Genomic DNA, 17,444 nt, shown 5'->3' with positions numbered 1-17,444 from the left:
CAGGTACGGTGGCCCAACCTTTAAATAACGCATCCCGAAATATCTGGCAAGCGTATATACTTAGAGGGTCCATTGCGCATCTTGATGTCTGAGCGAGCTTTTTAGCGCACGCGTTTGTTAGGCCACGAGATGAGGATGGCAGAATGCAGTGCAGTGCAGTACAGGACTCCGAAATTACATCTCGTCGTGTAATATCGAATGTTCAGGCCTAAGAGGAAGCTTTAGTTTGGAGCAAAGTCCAATTTCCCTATTCAAATACATGTAAAACGCTGACGTGCTTTGATGAAGCAAACGCTGGACCGATTTGAATGAAATTTGCAGTGCGAGAGAGAAAGCTAAATTATGATGACTGTAGGCAGCAGACTTTTTTTGTATTTGGAGCTTGAAATTTTTTATAGCAATTCTAAAATATTGGCCAGTTTGAAAAGAAAGTGAACCAGGAAGTTTACAAATCAGCAATTCTGCACCAAAACATATGTCGCAGTTCTGTAAACTGCATTTGTTAGAGAATATAGAGCGCACAAATGTTATATTTACTAATTAACGAGTTACTTGAGACTTTCAGAATTTTTAATATGATTTTGCAAAACATATTTTGCTTATCAATTTTACCCGCATTCGATATATTATTATTTCGGTTTTACAGAATCTTGATGTAACTTTTATTGAGGAGCTATAGAGTCCTAAACATGAAAGTTTAGTTTTCTGAATGTTTGTGATTTTTGCCAATTAAGCATAAGACTGGCGGCGTCAGTGAAAACCTGTTTCTGACAGTCATTAGCTTTTAAATTCTTTCATTTCAATGCTAGAAACCTCATTAAAATCGGTGCAGTGGTTGCTGAGGAATTAGACAGGAGCTCCTGAGCTGAAACTCCCCCTAATACTAGGCCTTACATGACTGGAAGGGATGAAAGTATCTTTTCATAAAGATGTCGTTAAATAAAAGCTATTGAGTATTATAGTACTCATGCATGCTGCCTATATGCCGTTGTGAAACCTAACAAAATACCATTCAGTGTTGCAGTTGTTGTTTTCAGAGTTTCCTTGGTACTGCAACTTCCTTGTTCGTTCCTCTCCGTGGAAATAAACTGGACTGTACAATCTGGTCAAGCTGGCTGTCGTCTTCCTACCTTCCCCATGACCATATACAGGGTGATCATTTTTAAGTTTATGCAATTTTTAAAAATTGTGGCAGATAGCAAAAATCTCGTCCATGAGCTGGATTAGTCGAAGAGGCGGACATTACTAGAACGCGAACTTAAAACACATATCCAGCTAATTAACAAAAATTCATCAATTAGGTTCTTAATAAGTTGCTTACGGTACATATTGCAATTTATGAATTGTAGCCGCTGAGCTTGCAAGAAATATCCACTTGAAATGTTTCCAGGATGGCACCAGTTCTGAGTTATCATTTCCCATAGTGTGGAAAGAAATACATAGCGTTCCAGCTACTTCTGTGCTTCAATGCATAAAATAGCCTCTCTTTAAGAAAGGGTCTCCAATCGACGCTGTGAAAGTGGTTGGACAGCGAAGCTGTAAGCGACCACTAGAACGAGCACCCATTGCAGCGTAGGTTGAACTTGTTCAAGTGGCAACAGTCACATGCACTTCGCTTAGTTATTGGCCTAACCCGTTTCGACGGCCTGCGACTTTGCTTGCGCCGCTACTTCGGGCACCTACGGAGAGTGGACCAAAGAGAAGGGGAACTCGCCGCGACTCGTATGCGAGCGGCTATTCAGGAGTCCTCACTTGAAAGTCCTTCCCACAGCTCTGCCACAACACAAATCAGCTGCTAGGCGGGTTGTTCTTTTACGTACGAAAGTGTAGTTACGTCACTCCCTGCTTCGTATGATTCAGTTCAGCTGCCGTCGCCTCGGCAGTTTGCGCATCAATAATTATTTGTGCTACGTGCTTCGCATTGCGTGTAAGGCGCACGAGCGCCTTCTCATCAATTATGTGGTTTTGATGCTTGTATTGAGCTTGTTCTTTATTGAAACGTATGCTATTCTGCACTGTAAAAAATCGTCCGTTGTTTTTACGGGAATTCGACCGTCAGTTTTGGCTGCCAACTTGTTCCCGTAAAAATTACGGATCTCAGTTATTCTTAGTCACGGGCCTTGCTTGTGAAACTCACACCTTTCCCGTAAAAATAACGCAGACCCGTAATTTCTTTACGGGTGCCGTCAGTAAATTTTACAGTTCCTCCTGAAAATCACTCGTCAGTTGTTTTACTTTGCTATTAAATACCACCGTTACGGCATCAATTCCGCCGGCGAAAATGAAGCTAGACGCTGCACAACTGCATCTTTAATTTCAATATTGAACATACTATCCCTTAAAAACAATATATTTGCGTACTGTACTTTTAATCGCTTGTTTCACGCGGTCTGACTGTTCCAAATCTGAATGTTCTAGTCAGGGTAGTCGGGATGCGGAACTCTCCCCTTTCTGCAAGAAGACATATCGCACTTACCGACTGAAGCTGAAATAGGCTGCAACACAACTAAGCACCAATGCAGTGCAAATACCGCATCAGAGAAAATATGCAATATACTGAGACAGCTGCCAGTAATTTGCAGGTAATTAGGGGCACCATACTCCTGGCCACTATTTTGTAGCGATGCCCTTTTCTTTGGTATTCTTATATTCCACCACAAATGGCTGTCTGATCCTATTGATTATGAGGGCACACCGTCGCTCTGACCACTGCCTAAGCACGAAACGCCCGAAAAAGTACAGAATCAGAAAAGGCATCACTACAAAATATTAGCGCTGTCAACGTAACAAATACAAATAAAGTAAGCGAGGAGCTTTGCTTATTGTAATGGCCAGCTCACTTTTTGAAACGCCACTGATACAGGATGAAAATTTTACACTGGAAAACATCCAGTGATGTTTTATAATGAACAACAAATATTTCAAAACACTTTATTGCACTTCACGTAGCTTTAAAATAACTTCTTGTGTAGATGACTTGGTGAAAGGGAACCATTTCTGTAGTTCGCATTGAAAGGTTCTGGGCTGCTTGGCAGACGGAAAAGTATCCCTGCGTGTGGTCAACTAGTTCATGCTGTGGGGCAAAGTAAAAAGAATGACTCAGTAGGCTTCCAAATGCTATAAAGAGGTGCTTACACAGAATGTGAGTGCTCTTGAAAAGAGTAGTTTGCATTTTATGAAAGGTAGAACGACTTATAACATATTTTCAAAGTTAGCACAAAACAGAGAAGGCAGGTACATGGGGCAGACTTACCTAGACATTCCATTCACACTCAGTAATGGCTGCACCAAGGCAAGAACTTTCTTGCTGACCGCCACATTTCCTTTTTTGCCCTTCCGTCCACGGTCTGGGTTTATGCCGAAAATGCCCTAAATGCCGCCCCACCCCTCCATTAAAGAGAAGGCAGGCATAATTGCAATAAAGCCTATATATAACGGAATTAAAGAAATGATTCGGATAACCTGGAATATTTTTAATGCCACAGCTCACGCTGATTTCAAGCATGACATACAAATAATACAATTTTCTTGTTTTAAAGAACACCAGCCTACGAAAGGATTCAAAGTTGGACAAGTTGTTTTATGAGAAAGTTGAATAGGAAACAGCGCAAAAAAAATCTAGTAACCGACAAAGCCTGCTGTGTACTTCTCGTCTTGTCCCCGATTTTCGTGCACCGTTTCTCCACCTAATACCCAGGAGATGTGACTTTTGACTTTTATCATACAGGTGCATCTGGTGTAAGGTGCACGTGGGAGGTCTGACTGACTTTCATCATAGAAAAAAGCCACAGATGGGTTTTGCTTTTAGGTGCAACAAATCTCTAAAGTGCTTTTTTTCTTTAATGTGAACACATTTTACCTATGGATATTTTAGACCTGCTTATTACCTTGGGGGCTTGCAAACTGAATATAAATTTCGCTGCTCTAAATATGGGAGCAGCTTGACCTTCCAATTAACTCCAATAATTGATGGTAGCTCGCAGCAGGAACCGGAACTCATTACTTTTGTGTAATTTGAAACTTAGGCCTCAACATTTTTCAGCTTTACAGACGTGTACTATGAAGCTGAAAAAAGTGGACTAAGCTTCAAATCGTCCAGTGTTATTTTTGATTACACAGAAGCAATGTCTGCTGGTTCTTGCTGCCAACTACCGTCAATTTCTTTTATCAAGCTCGGACACTGAATTTACAATATCCACAGCACTGTTAAAGGTGCTTGTATACAGTTTCGTTCTTTTAAGGCCAGTATACTATATGCTATTAATGCGCACGATGCAAAACAAATACAAGCATAAACAGAAAATAAAATATACCTTTGTATGAATTCAAGTGTGCATGACGCCTTCTCTGCATAACAAATGTGGAAGCAGAAGTAAGCTGCAAACAGCATGCAGAATGCTTGCTTGAACATCTTTGCTGCTGCCACAACATGGCCATCAACAAGCAATAGGTACTCTTCAGGCATCCAGATGTCATCACCTAACAAAATGAAAAGAGTACTTGTCACTTTTACATGATAGGACTGACTGCTGCATCAACTGTTCTTTACCAGTCGTATGCAAAGTATATGCATTCCAAAAGTTACGTTCTAGGGCACTTTCTAATTTTCACTGAGTGTTGTGTGCCACTTGTTCCTAAACCAGCAGGTATTTAGCTTTCTTTCAACCACAAAATGGTGTTGCAAAAAAGAAACTATAAATGGCCTTTGAAAACTATTTTGGACCAAGTTATCAAGAGTATTTAAATAAAGAGAAGTGAAACTATAGGCATCCTCGAACAAAAAGAGCGTGTACCATAGGCATACCCATTCAAAGACATAAATTTGCGACAAATTTGACCCGATTTTTTTAATACTTGACTATGACTCAATTGCATACAGTTAGCGGTGTACAAGCCATTGCTATACAGTTACTTGTGAAGACTGCTGGCACATGAAAAATGCAGATACTGGCTCTCTGGCATCATACTGAATAACAGAAAGCAACCAGAAAATGAACTGAATATTAAGGTTATCTCCATGTAGTTGGCAGACTGCGTAACCCATGGAACTGCTATATAAAGCATGTGGAAGAACATTAAAACTGCAATTCAGGAACAAAAATTTTGCATATTGCAAAAGCAACAGGCTCAGTGATCAAATGTATGCTCTTTCACTTGTTTTCAGTGAAATTAACTATATAGCATGCTCATACTTCCCTACATGGTGCACACGAAGATCACAGTTTAAAGGGAATAATAACACATATTGGCTGCATTTTTGTTGCTGAACTGTCCTGAGAAAACCGAGTATTAAATATTAATTTTCGCTGTTGAGTAGTAAGCTCTGTCGTTAACATAATGAGACACTAACATACTGGCAGCATAGGATATTCACAGGAAGTCATTAGTTATATTTTTCATCACAGGTTTCACGGCGTATGTGGAAATTATAGAAATGGTTCCAGTGAATGTTTATTGCAAGTCAATATTTGTAAAATTCAAGAGAGAGAGCAAGCGGTTTAAAACACTTGCCCTGAAATATCGGCTTCAAGTATACCAACATTCCATATTGGTTTGTAAACCCTTGTATATGGAGGTCTCAGTTGTAGAACCATATGCATTGCTGATGTACTTGGCACCAACATTTCTAGCCAAATATTTCGAACTAGCTGCTTGCGTTAGATATTTCCAAAAATGTGCCAGTCTAAAACAATAACTAGCCCTAATTCTCCGATCACTATACTTGGTGCAAAACCGAGAACAAAAGTTACATATTTTAGTTTATTACACCGTCTTAACGTTCATTTCGCATTATATTGACTTCTTTTCTCGATAACTAGACTGTGAACTCCACATTTTGTTGGTCTGCCGTTCCGTAAATAAAAGAGGCCTGTACAACGGTGCAATCATCACTACTGCCTACTTTCTGTAGCATGGCAGTGTAATAGGACAGCCCATAACTGCAAGTGCGTCATGTAATTCCTTAAGGTAAATCATCAAAACACTCTGGGCTATACGGGTGCTACATTACAACTTCTTTATCCAATAAAAATTCAAGCTTTTTGGCACCATTTATCGTCAACGAAATGCCAAATATACGTTGAATGCACGTACCTGCTGCGATTATGCAGGAAGAAAGCGGTGCGTCCTCAAATCAAATCAACCTGTCTTACAATGAGACATGGCTGCAAATGCGTCGCACACAGTCCGTGGCATGCGAGCACACCAAAGAGAGAACGTCCAGAGTTCCTGCGGTGACGGGCGGAGAAGAGAAACATAGTTGAGGAAGCCGCAACGTGAACCACCTCGACTTCCCCAATGGCGCTGCAACCCCCGCTTCCGCCGCCGCGCCGCGAACTAGGCCACAACGCTCACAACAAACAAAGGCGGCAGCGGGCTCACGAAAGCATGCAAAAGTGACGAAGAGCACTGCATCACGTGCAGTCCTCAGACTGGATAGCGAACAATTCGCAACAGCAGTACCACGTGCCCACGCCAATGAATGCGCCAAACCCGTTTAAATCAAAAGCGGGAGAAAGCCAACATGGCGAAGCCGAAGAGTGGCGCGGAAGCGTTCCGCAGGCGACACCGCAGACTTGGCAAGCTCAACCGCTAGCTCAACACTCAAACAAGATCGCATACGCTTCGCAGAACACCATTGACCCGTGCATAATGACTCGACCTACCTGCACTTACAAGGCGACCAACCGTTCTTTGTGTGCACTTGTACGATTTCCACTTGGCTCCAAAGCCGCGGCGCCGGGACGGCCGAAGTTGCTGTAGCGTGCGTCTTGCGTTCTACAGCGCACGCTAATACCTTAGCGCATGCGCGTTTCGCGCGCCGCGAACGGCCGGCGCGCCAATGAGCATCCGCGCAGCTCGTCCTTCTTCTCTCTAAACTCCTCTCTCTTCGTCCCTCTCCAAGCTCTCGAAGCTTTTTAACAGTGGCGGTGCTGCTTTCTAATTTACGGTATAGATTTGGCATATTTTACGGCATATCTGCCGTAAAAAAAACGAAATTTTTTACAGTGTGTATGTTGGATGCGTGATTCCTAAGAATGTATGTACTGTTCGCTTTGCATTGCTGACTGCTTGTAGCCTCTGCCTTACGGGGGTATGAGCCATTGCATCTGGGGGTATAAGCCATAGATGACTGTTTCCTGTCGACATTATGCCACGAAGAAACCCAGGTATCCTAGCCATAGGTAGATTCGCGGTGAAAAGTAAGCGGAGTGTGTTTTTATGGCAAGTTTGGTGCGCAGATCTCCAAACAGGTGTCGTTCCGAAAATTCTGGGTCACCATGAAGAGCCTGCTGAGAGAATGCGGAGACGTGACGCTCTGAAGGGAGAATCAACACGGAAATTTAGAGTCCTCATACCTACTTACTATCGCGCACGCACGTGACCGCGCGTTAATTAAGAGCGTAGCTCTAATTGTATATATCTAAAGTGAGGTATAGGTTTCGTCTACTTGGTTGGGCACGATTAAACACAAGGTAAATATTGTACAAAAGAAAGAAGGGAGGCTGCACCATGTGTTCGTTTGTCCTATTTCTACCTTAGCACTCTTAGTTTAAGTCCTCGAGAACGACTGTCTTAAATGTGGTGCAGCACCTGGAGCCCACGCGTACAAAGCGCCAACATGATAAATAACCCAAGCTTCGCTGCTCGAGTCCTACGAGGTCGAGGAGGAAGGCTGCTGCTACGGCACGTCAACCCAACTTTCTAAATACTGCAAGCAGAGACTCCGTCGGTGGTGGTGGAGGTGTTACAGACGGTTTTAGCCTGGCAGACGGGACCGGCAATCGCTCCGCCCGTAACGCTTCTCTCTGGATATACAGTATGTCACCGCATGACTCAAAGTCCACTGTTCCTAAGAAATGCAAGAAGGCGTAGTGCCTCTCTTCGCATCATATGGTGACCTTCCGGAAGCAGCAGACGTTGTGCACAATCGTGTGGCAAACCTCTTCTCATGGCGTCAAGTAGAATGTTTCGATCCGTAGCGTAACGCAGGCAAGATCATATTAAGTGCTCCGCGTCGCCCATCTCTCCGCATTCTTTACAGAGTGGAGAAGACGTGCTCACAGTCTTAAATGCCCAAGCTGCCGTGCACGCCGAGCAGGTTCTGATTCGGAAAAGATCACGCAGCGCTCATGTGGCGATATCTAAAATGACGACGAATGTCCTCCTCTGCTAATTGGGAATTTTTAGGTATTGTCCTTTTTGCGGATTGATAACGCTGCACGTGCCATAGAGACCTTTCTTTTTTTTTCATTTGCGGAAAGGCCAACAGGAGAAGGTATGCATTTGAGTTTGTCTGCCAATCTCTTGTTATTGGCGACTTTTCGAAGGTCCAAAGATTGAAGTGATTTGAATTCTGGGGTTTTACGTGCCAAAGCCACGATTTGATTATGAGGCAACGCCGTAGTGGGGGACTTCGGATTGAGTTTGACCACCATGGGATCTTTAACGTGTCCCATTGCCTGGGACACGAGCGTTATTGCATTTCGTCTCCATCGACATACGACAGTCGCGGCCAAAGTTTGATCTCGCGACCTCGTGTTTAGCAGCGCAACACCATAGCCGCTAAGCCACCGCGGCGGGCAGGTCCAGAGATTGTCGATAGAATTAGTTTGACGGAAAACAACGCGACAACTGAAGAAGTGCGCCAAGTATAGCCACATTCTCGGCACTTCAGTTTCCTCGGTGCAGCAGCTATAGCAGCTCCCTCTGCGACCGTCCAGTAAAACTTAACTCCCTAGTCTTCCAGTTCAACTGAAACGGACGGTCGGAATCCAAGATGTCGCAGCACATCTCTCTATATCCATGTTAACTGACCCATCTGTGTAAACTTCCGGAGTCGCAACTTCTTTCGAATTTCTTCACTCTGAGCGCACAGAAAATACGGAGGCATCTTAGATGCACGAGGTCAATGTCTTTGTAAAGCGCACTACAAAGTCCCCGAAGTACAAAGCCAACAAAGCAGATAGGACTACACACAATGCCAGAGACGGAGATGTTCCATGATCTTCAGCGATGCCAGTGATCGCTGTTACGTGTCACACAGCCAGTCACCCCCAGAGTCGGCTAGCTAGTGATCTGGAACCGGAACAGTACTCAATAAACCACGATGTAATTAATGTGTCGCACACTAGGGCATCGCGGCTTTGGTCGGTTGACTGCGAGGCATGACGAGAGGAAAGATGAAAAAAAAAAAGATGTCAATGCACATTCCAATCCGACCCATGTATGCTCAAGGAGGCCGCCAATGCCGAAAAAAAAAATCTCCAGCACTTTTTGTGGACGCAGAAGCCATGAATGAGCACGAAGATTCTGCACATGTGCACGGCCCGTTATATTGCTTTTCCTATATTTGTACTTCTCTATTCGACGAGGAAAGGAGCGCGCGCTGAACTGGGCTTACGTCTAAGCTTTGAGCTTCCGTCCGCTACACCTGCTTGGACGTAAGACCAAGCAGGTGGCGTCAGCAAGACCGTGTTCCCTAATCTCCTGTGAGTAGCGCTACGGTGGGGATTAGGTTGTCAGCTAATGTCAACACTAAAGTACAAATAAACGTAACAGATACAGAGGGCAATAACTTAGAGAAAGTGCAGACAAGGCCACCATCTCCGGCGTACATTTTGTGGAGAAGAAAATACTGCGAAAGCCTTATCAAATTCTTAAAATCGTCGATACAGAATTCATCTTGTTCACCACCGCAGCTGGTATACAATGAGAACAAAATAAGTCGGTTTCTTCTATTGCAGAGCGACCGAACGCTTAACCCTCGAAATATAGTGTGAAAACAGATCGCTATTTCATATCCTAAAAGGATTCCCCGCAGCCATAGTGCCGCACGAGGTTGATTTGTTAGGTTTCAGCCAGTTGCTCATCATTTCGTCTACAAAACGCATTCCTTGCAGAGATCTCATCACACAACCAGGAGTGTCATTCCATGGTGCACGGCGCCATTTGAGGTGCTGGCATGTCTACGCAGTTTTTCTGTGTGATCAGCGTCTAGGCACGCGAGGTCGCGCATTTGATTCCCGATCGTGATTCCCTCATTTCGCTGGGGGCGGAACGTAAAAGTGCTTGTGTACTGAAATTTCTCTGCGCGTCAAAAATACTGAGCAGCCAAAATCAATTCACGAAGCCAGCCGTGACGTCTGTCGTCGCCAGTCTATAGGAATTTGGAACGTAAAGCTCCACAGATTCAATTCGAAGCACGAAGCCCTGTTTCAGGTGGACGTCTGCTGACGTTATTTAATTCGAATAATGGAGCCAAATATCACTGGAATTTCTCATAGACAGGGCGCGGCACAAAGGCCGGCTACAGTCGATTGGGCGTGATTGCAATGAAACCTATAACCTATGTACACGTTTCACAATTGGTTCGGAGGACAAAAAAGAAAGTTATTATTCATAAATGCATTGAAAGTCTAACTCGCTTCTCACGCGTTGAAAATTTGCTATTTGTTTTCTTTCAGAAGGAACGAAGCGCCTGTCGATACATCATGTTTTTCTCGAGTCAGTTTCAGGAGTCTGTGTCACCGCTCTCGGCAATTATTGTTGTGTTTACGCTGTAAACGACCGGAGAAAAAATTATTGGCCTGTGTTTTGGGTTTGGTCGGCAGGAAGGAAATAAGCTATTTCATGCGTGACCACTCTCCTTTAAGAAAGGGGGGGAATGTTGCGTCGATGTCAGCGACTATTATCCTGTCGCCAGCGCATATCGACGACGGAGTCGTTCCACTTACCAGAGCAAATAGCTTAAGTATTTACAATTGGCAAGGCTCTGGGTGCCAGATACGGGCAATTTTGCAGTCCTCCCAACGTATACGCTTCTTCCGTCGCTTATTTCGCCTTTAGGCAGTCTTAAAATAGGGGCACTCAAGCCTGTAGGGTGCCCCTAGCGAATAGCATCTCGCCCTTGCACATGCGCTGAACGCTTTCGGTGGTTGACGTTCGCATTCTTCCCTAAGCCAAACGACGACGGTCAAGGCGCATCTGCAGCTTTTTACTGCCCTTCAACTCAAGTACGACGTATCTTTCAGATACCTCATCCAACTTCGTCAACAACTGCGGAACTAGCAGGGATTAATGTTGCATTGAAATACGTGCTAGAGGAGTCAATTACATCAAAGGTTGTCATCTTTACGGACTCCCGTGCTGCCCTTAGCAGGTTACAACGCAGTGAGCTTGATTGTCCACTTGTGCGCAGCATTAATGACTCTGCGAGCAAAATTACATCACGTGGGGTATCTCTCGTTGCTCAATGGATACCTGCACACGTAGGAATCACCGGAGATGAAGAGGCTGATCGGCTCGCTTCAAGTTGCGTTCATAACAACTGTGACTGCCCAGAAATTTTGTGCAAGCTTGATGACGCTCGTCTGCTGATTCGTCGCCACCTACTCAAGCAGCATCCAGATCAGCGCGTCGCAAATGGAACGTTCTCGCCCCGTGTTCGTGGTCGAGGCTTGCCTCGTCGCGCTTGAGCACAACTGCTCAAGCTAAGGGTTGGTTGCGTGAACGTGCACGAACGTTTACACAGACAAGGGCGTGCGGAAAGTCCATTGTGTACGTCTTGTGGCTGCTACGAGACACTTCAGCACCTTATATTTGAGTGTCCCGCTTTCAGTGCGCAGCGCATGTCGCTAGTGAGAAACTATCATCTCCTTGGCCTGCGGTGTGCGACACTCGAGGAATGTTTATACCCCAGTGGATGTGCATCTAAACGTGATCAGGCCCAGCGCGCCCTACTAACCTTTATAGAACTAACTAACCTAGGTTCACGTTTGTAGCATGAACATTGAACGTTCTGTAGTAGCGTGACCTTCAGTGACCGGCCCTACTGTGTGTGATCAGTACTGTACCCTAACGCTTCTTCCTTCGAAGATGGGAGGTGGCGGGTTCAAACACCTTATAGTGTATATTGTGAACCGGTGATTACGTGCAGGTGATTACGTGAAACGGTGATTACGTGCAGCTTCACTTGGCGTCTCATCGTGGAGAACACAATCAGCCGCATAGCGAACTAGCCATGGACGTGGTTGATAATTGTGGAGGCTGTTCGACGCGGCGTCACTTTAATTCCGGCTGCAGAGTTCTACTTTAGTCTATAGATTTGTCCTGTTGCAGTGTCCTGTTGCTCTCCCTTCCTCTTTCCTTTTTCCTCCCCTCCTTCCTATCTTATATTTGTGTGTTGCTGTCACCTCCCTTCAGAAGAGTAGGCAGGCGTGGTGCCCCTTCCGGTGGCAGTTGCCAGCCTGCTCCTCGCTTTCCCTTTCCTAATACCTGTGTATGTGTGTATATGTGTTCAAAACAAATAATAATAATAATAAGCCAAAATTTCAGATAAAGAGAGGATGCTCCTAACATCTGCATAAAACAAACATGGTAGGCCCCATCGACGCGACGGCTCCTACCTAGCACCAAATCTGTCCCGTGATTTCCGAGTAACACGAAAAGAGAGAGATAAATGGAGTGGGAAACGCAGGGAGCTTAACCTGAAAAGATTCTGGTTTGCTACGTTGCACTGGGGGGAAGGGAAACGGGATATGCAAGACGGAAAGAATAGCGGAGAGAAAAAGCAAAAGCTCAAGGCTGCAAGAAGTAAACAAAGACGTCAGCAATGGCTTTCTGTGATATCATGCAAATGACCGCATACTGAACAATTAATAACCGCTCATTTCGAGATAGGTTGTCAATGCGAGAGTCGTAGCCCTAAAGGGAGGTCGCTTCAGCTGGCCTACTCATTGGTAATTATTTTCTTTCAGCTATAGAGCTCCAAACGGGTGAAAACTGTACGTTTTGTATTAAATAATGATCTTGTGTTTCATTCGGCATTTCTAGAATTTCCACATGCAGCCGTAAAGGCGCTGGAAGTGCGCAACGCTAATTTAAAACGGGAACCCTATACTAAAATACATCCGCTCCATGCTCCAAGGTACTCATGGGAGTGCAAAGTGGTCTCTGGTAGGGTCACCCTAATTCTGAGGCCCCTATTCTAAGACTCTGTGATATCCACTTCTTCTAATAATGGAGTAAATACGTGACACTCTTAAAGCAAGATGTCCAGTTTTTCAAAGGGTAAATGAAGTTGCCAGCGCGCACAAACAAACGAACAAACAAACAAACAAACAAACAAACGAATTCCATGAATATATGGCCTTCTCATTTGAGTGTTTCATGGAATAATATATATATATATATATATATATATAAAGCTGCAAGGCAGCACATGAGTCGTGAGCCATTGTAGCACTATGGTGTCATCTGCAAAGATCGTGCCGCTTTAACTAGCGGTTCGTGCAGTTTGCACAACAGGGGTGCTATAACCGAAATGTATTCCGTTCTGACTTCATTTCAATCTCCTGACGCCAAATTTACGTAACTGCCGACGCAAGCACGAGCGATGACCCGCAAAGGTAGTTTCAATCAAGCTCTCTCCTCGTTTCCTTTAATTGGTTTCAAAGCGAAGGGCGTTGCCTACCGCGACAGCTTGTCCTTATGTAATTGGCTGACGAGAGGCGAGGAATGCGCACAAAGGAGAAGGCTTCGGTGAGGTCGAGTTTGCGCAGTGAAACCGGGTTAGGCAGAATGGCGCCGGCATCTCCCTACCCGTCTTCTTCTCATTGCTTAGCTTGCGGTGACTCGCCGACAATTGCGGCGTCTTTCAATGAGATCTTAAAAATGCCGCCAAAACGCAAACTCAATGAAGAATTTTCGGCAGTGTGATGTTGTATACGTTCCCAATGGCTCGGCAACGTTATACGGCCACGCAAGATTTTTATTATACACAAAGAAATAAATTCTCGTTGGCAACTACGATTACACAGTGCCGGGGCGATCTTTGCACGGACAGCCATCTTCTGTTCTTTTCGAAACGTGGCAGCCTCGGGCAATCAGAAAAAAAAAAGGAGAAGGAGGTCTAGTTGGGCATATTATTGCATTTGTAGTGCGTACACGTCGATATGAGATGGTAAGCTTCCGCTTTTTTGTGAAGTCGCGAGAGAGACAGGTTAACTAGGCGTGGTACGAAAACATTTGCACGAATCGCGGAAGACTAATGGTGACAAAGGCGTATATAGAATTGGAAGAGATGTTTTAGTCTGGTTTGGCATATTCATGTTTAACCAATGTTTAACCACGTCATCTTGAGATGGCTAGTTGTAGCTGTTTTTGTGACGTCTCGCGACAGATAGGCGAATTAGGCGTGGCCTCAATAATGTTTTACAAATAATCAAGGAATAACAATGGAAATAGAATAGAAACAGATTGGTATAGATTTACGTTATAGCGCCTCGCTGTTCTTACCAAGAAACATTTATGAATGTTCTAAAATCCTAGTCGAAGAAGAGAGAGAGAGAAGGGAAGACGGAAAGGCAGGGAGGTTAACCAGACTGAGTCCAGTTTGCTACCCTACACGTGGGGAGGGGAATGGGGAGTGAAAGAGGAAGAGAGAGAACTTAAGTGTAAGATGTCTATAGTCGGGCACTCAAGTCTGTTGCCCTCAGGTAGCGAAAAAGCGCTCGAACGGCTTTCTGGGCCAATGAACTGTGAGGCCAGGCTCCCAAGATCTTCGCTTCCGTAAATGGCCTGTCATCCAGTCTATTTAAGGCACACTGGAGAGTCTCACGTTGATTATCGAAGCGAGAACAGTGGCACAGAAGGTGACTGATGGTCTCTTCACACTTGCACTTAGCGCACATTGGTGAATCCGCCATTCCAATACGGTAGCTGTAGGAGTTGGTGAATGCTACTCCTACCCACAGCCGACACAGCAGTGTTGCGTCACGTCGTGGAAGGTTCGCTGGTAATGTAAGTTTCAGTGATGGGTCGAGGCTGTGTAAACGACACTTAGAGTTCTGTGGTGTATGCCAGCAACCTAACGTGATTGCACGAGCGAGACTGCGAAGCTCTCTTGCAGCGTCGACTCTGGATAAAGGTATAAGGAGTGTCGGTGAGCCAGCCTGGGCACGTCGGGCAGCGTCATCGGCGAGGTGATTACCAACGATGCCACAGTGTCCCGGCAGCCACTGAAATATGATATCATGTCCTCTTTCAGATGCGCAATGGCAGGTTTCGTTGATTTGTTTCATAATTGCCACGTCGTAAACTTCGCAAGCTCTGGAGGGCTGCTTTCGAGTCACAAAATATTGCCCATTTGTTGGGCGGTTCTTTTTCAATATATTCGACAGCAGCGCGAAGAGCGGCCAGTTCAGAACCTGTAGATGTCGTTACGTGTGAAGTCTTGAACTTGATGACGACCGATTGAGATGGTAGAACAACGGCGCCCGTAGAATTTTCCGAGACGGAACCATCCGTGTAAACATGAATTCGGTTAGCGTATGAACAATGAAGAAGTTCCAATGTGATCTGCTTGAGAGCCGCGGTGGTCAGGCTAGCTTTCTTCACTATTCCTGGAACAGCAAGGTACACAGGAGGCTTCTTCAAGCACCACATAGGGGATGGCGTTCTTGTTGCGGGTGAGTGCCTCAAAGACAAAGAGTGCCGGTTAGCCGCAATTAGTTAGTCGAAGAAGCTAAAAATAAATCTGGCGATGTACTTCATAATAGAGTGCATTTGTTATTACGCGCCACGCTTTATCAACACGTGTCACCTGGTGAGATACTTACACAGGATGACATGCTGGTGTGTCGTTCAAAAGCCGCCGTGGTATTAGCCATTGTCATTAGCAGTGATTAATTGTAGCTGGACGAAATTTGTCTCAAATGTTCAGCATGTCCACAGTTACTCCAGGGAGGATGCTGAAGAACGTGGTTCTGCGTTTGAAAACCAGTGCGTTAGAAGACTCGGACCAGACTTCGATGTGCCTTCTTTAAGCAACATGGGGTGCTACAACGTAAAGCTATTCCAAACTTTTCTATTCCAATTCTGCTATCAGCCCTCCACGATTGGTCAAAAACTTTTTACGACCCCCCCCCCCCCCACTTCACCTGTCTGTCACGCGACGTCACGAAATCTGCGATAGCTCCCCATCTGATACGATGTGTACATAATGATTATGCTTGATTTGACAGAAAAAAAGAAAAACAGTTATTTCTGTTTCGACCCCTTTTCGCCATTAGCCCTCGGCTATTGGTAAAAAGTTTTCGGGCTGCACCCACTTCACCTGCCTGTCACGCGACGTCACAAAACCGCACAAACTCACCGCGTCAAAGTGACGTGTACGCGATGAAGATGCATTAATATGCCGAACAAAACTGAATTTTCTTCGGAATAGCCGCAGGCTGCCCCGTTCCGAAAGGAATAAAAGATAGCTGCCGCCGATCGCTAAGACGCTGGCTACTCGCACTTGCCGGAGAGCATGGGTGTACTTGCGTATAATAAAACTTCTTGCGTGGCCGTGTAACGTTTTCGAGCACTTTCGGCACGTTTACCACCTCATTCTGCCAATTCTTCTTTGCTGAGGGTCAGTTTTAGCGTCATTCTTAAGCTTCCGTTGCATGCCGCCGCGTTTTCGACCAGCCACCACAAGCTAAGTAAAGGAAAGCCGACCAATCGCAGATGCCGGCTCCACCCTCTTCATCCGGTTATCGATTTTCAGTGCACTGGCTCTGCCTCAGCGGATCCCTCTCCACTTGAGCGTTCTCCTCGCCTCTTAGCAGCCAATTACATACGACAAGCCACTCAGTGTAGGCAATGTTATTCGTTTTTCAAGCAAACAAAAGTGACCTTCTATGAACGAGGAGAGTGTTTGATTGGTCTGTACAGAGAACCCTGTGGGTGACCGCCCGGTGCTTGCGTCGGCGGTTACGCAAACTTGACGTCAGAAGATTGGAATAGAAACATATTGGAATAGGGGCGCTATAACGTAAAACTATTCCAATATGTTTCTATTCCAATCTCCTGACGTCAACTTTACGTAACCACAACGCAAGCACCGGGCGGTCATTCGTAGGGTTGTCTGAACCGACCAATCAAATGCTCTCCTCGTTCATAGGAGGTCACTTTTGTTTGCTTGAAAAACGAATAACATTGCCTACACTGAGCGGCTTGTCGTATCTAATTGGCTGACAAGAGGCGAGGAGAACACTGAAGTGGAGAGGGATTCGATGGGGTCGAGCCACTGCACTGAAAGTCGATAACCGGATGAAGAAGGTGGTGCCGGCGTCTACGATTGGTCGGCTTTCCCTTGCTTAGCTTGCGGTCGCTGGTCGAAAATCGGGGCGGCATGCAACGGAAGCTCAAGAATGGCGCTAAAACGGACCTTCAGCTAAGAAGAGTTGGCAGAATGAGGGGGGTAAACGTGCCGAAAGTGCTCGAAAACATTACGCGGCCACGCAAGAAGTTTTATTACACGCAATTACACCCATCCTCTCCGGCAGGTGCGAGTAGCCAGAGTCTGAGCGATCGGTGGCAGCCATCTGTTATTCCTTACGGAACGGGGCAGCCTGCGGCTATTCCGAAGAAAATTCAGTTTTGTTCGGCATATTAAT

General features: G+C 45.3%; 1 protein-coding gene and 1 long non-coding RNA gene across 8 annotated transcripts in view; one reads left to right on the top strand and one right to left on the bottom strand.

Moving 5' to 3' along the window:
* The window catches only part of LOC139049454 (tachykinin-like peptides receptor 99D), an 880,050-nt gene that overhangs the window by 358,764 nt on the left and 503,842 nt on the right, over positions 1-17,444 (top strand). The gene's annotated exons all lie outside the window — the stretch shown is intronic.
* On the bottom strand, positions 2,937-6,717 carry LOC135896169 (uncharacterized). Its single transcript, XR_010562615.1, has 5 exons — positions 6,666-6,717; positions 6,094-6,336; positions 4,314-4,479; positions 3,254-3,369; positions 2,937-3,073 (listed from the first exon to the last, which is right to left on the bottom strand). It is a non-coding gene; the product is annotated as an uncharacterized lncRNA (long non-coding RNA).

The sequence above is a fragment of the Dermacentor albipictus genome, chromosome 1 (assembly GCF_038994185.2).
Source record: "Dermacentor albipictus isolate Rhodes 1998 colony chromosome 1, USDA_Dalb.pri_finalv2, whole genome shotgun sequence".
Classification (NCBI taxonomy): domain Eukaryota; kingdom Metazoa; phylum Arthropoda; class Arachnida; order Ixodida; family Ixodidae; genus Dermacentor; species Dermacentor albipictus.
This window is presented reverse-complemented; position numbering and strand designations above follow the sequence as displayed.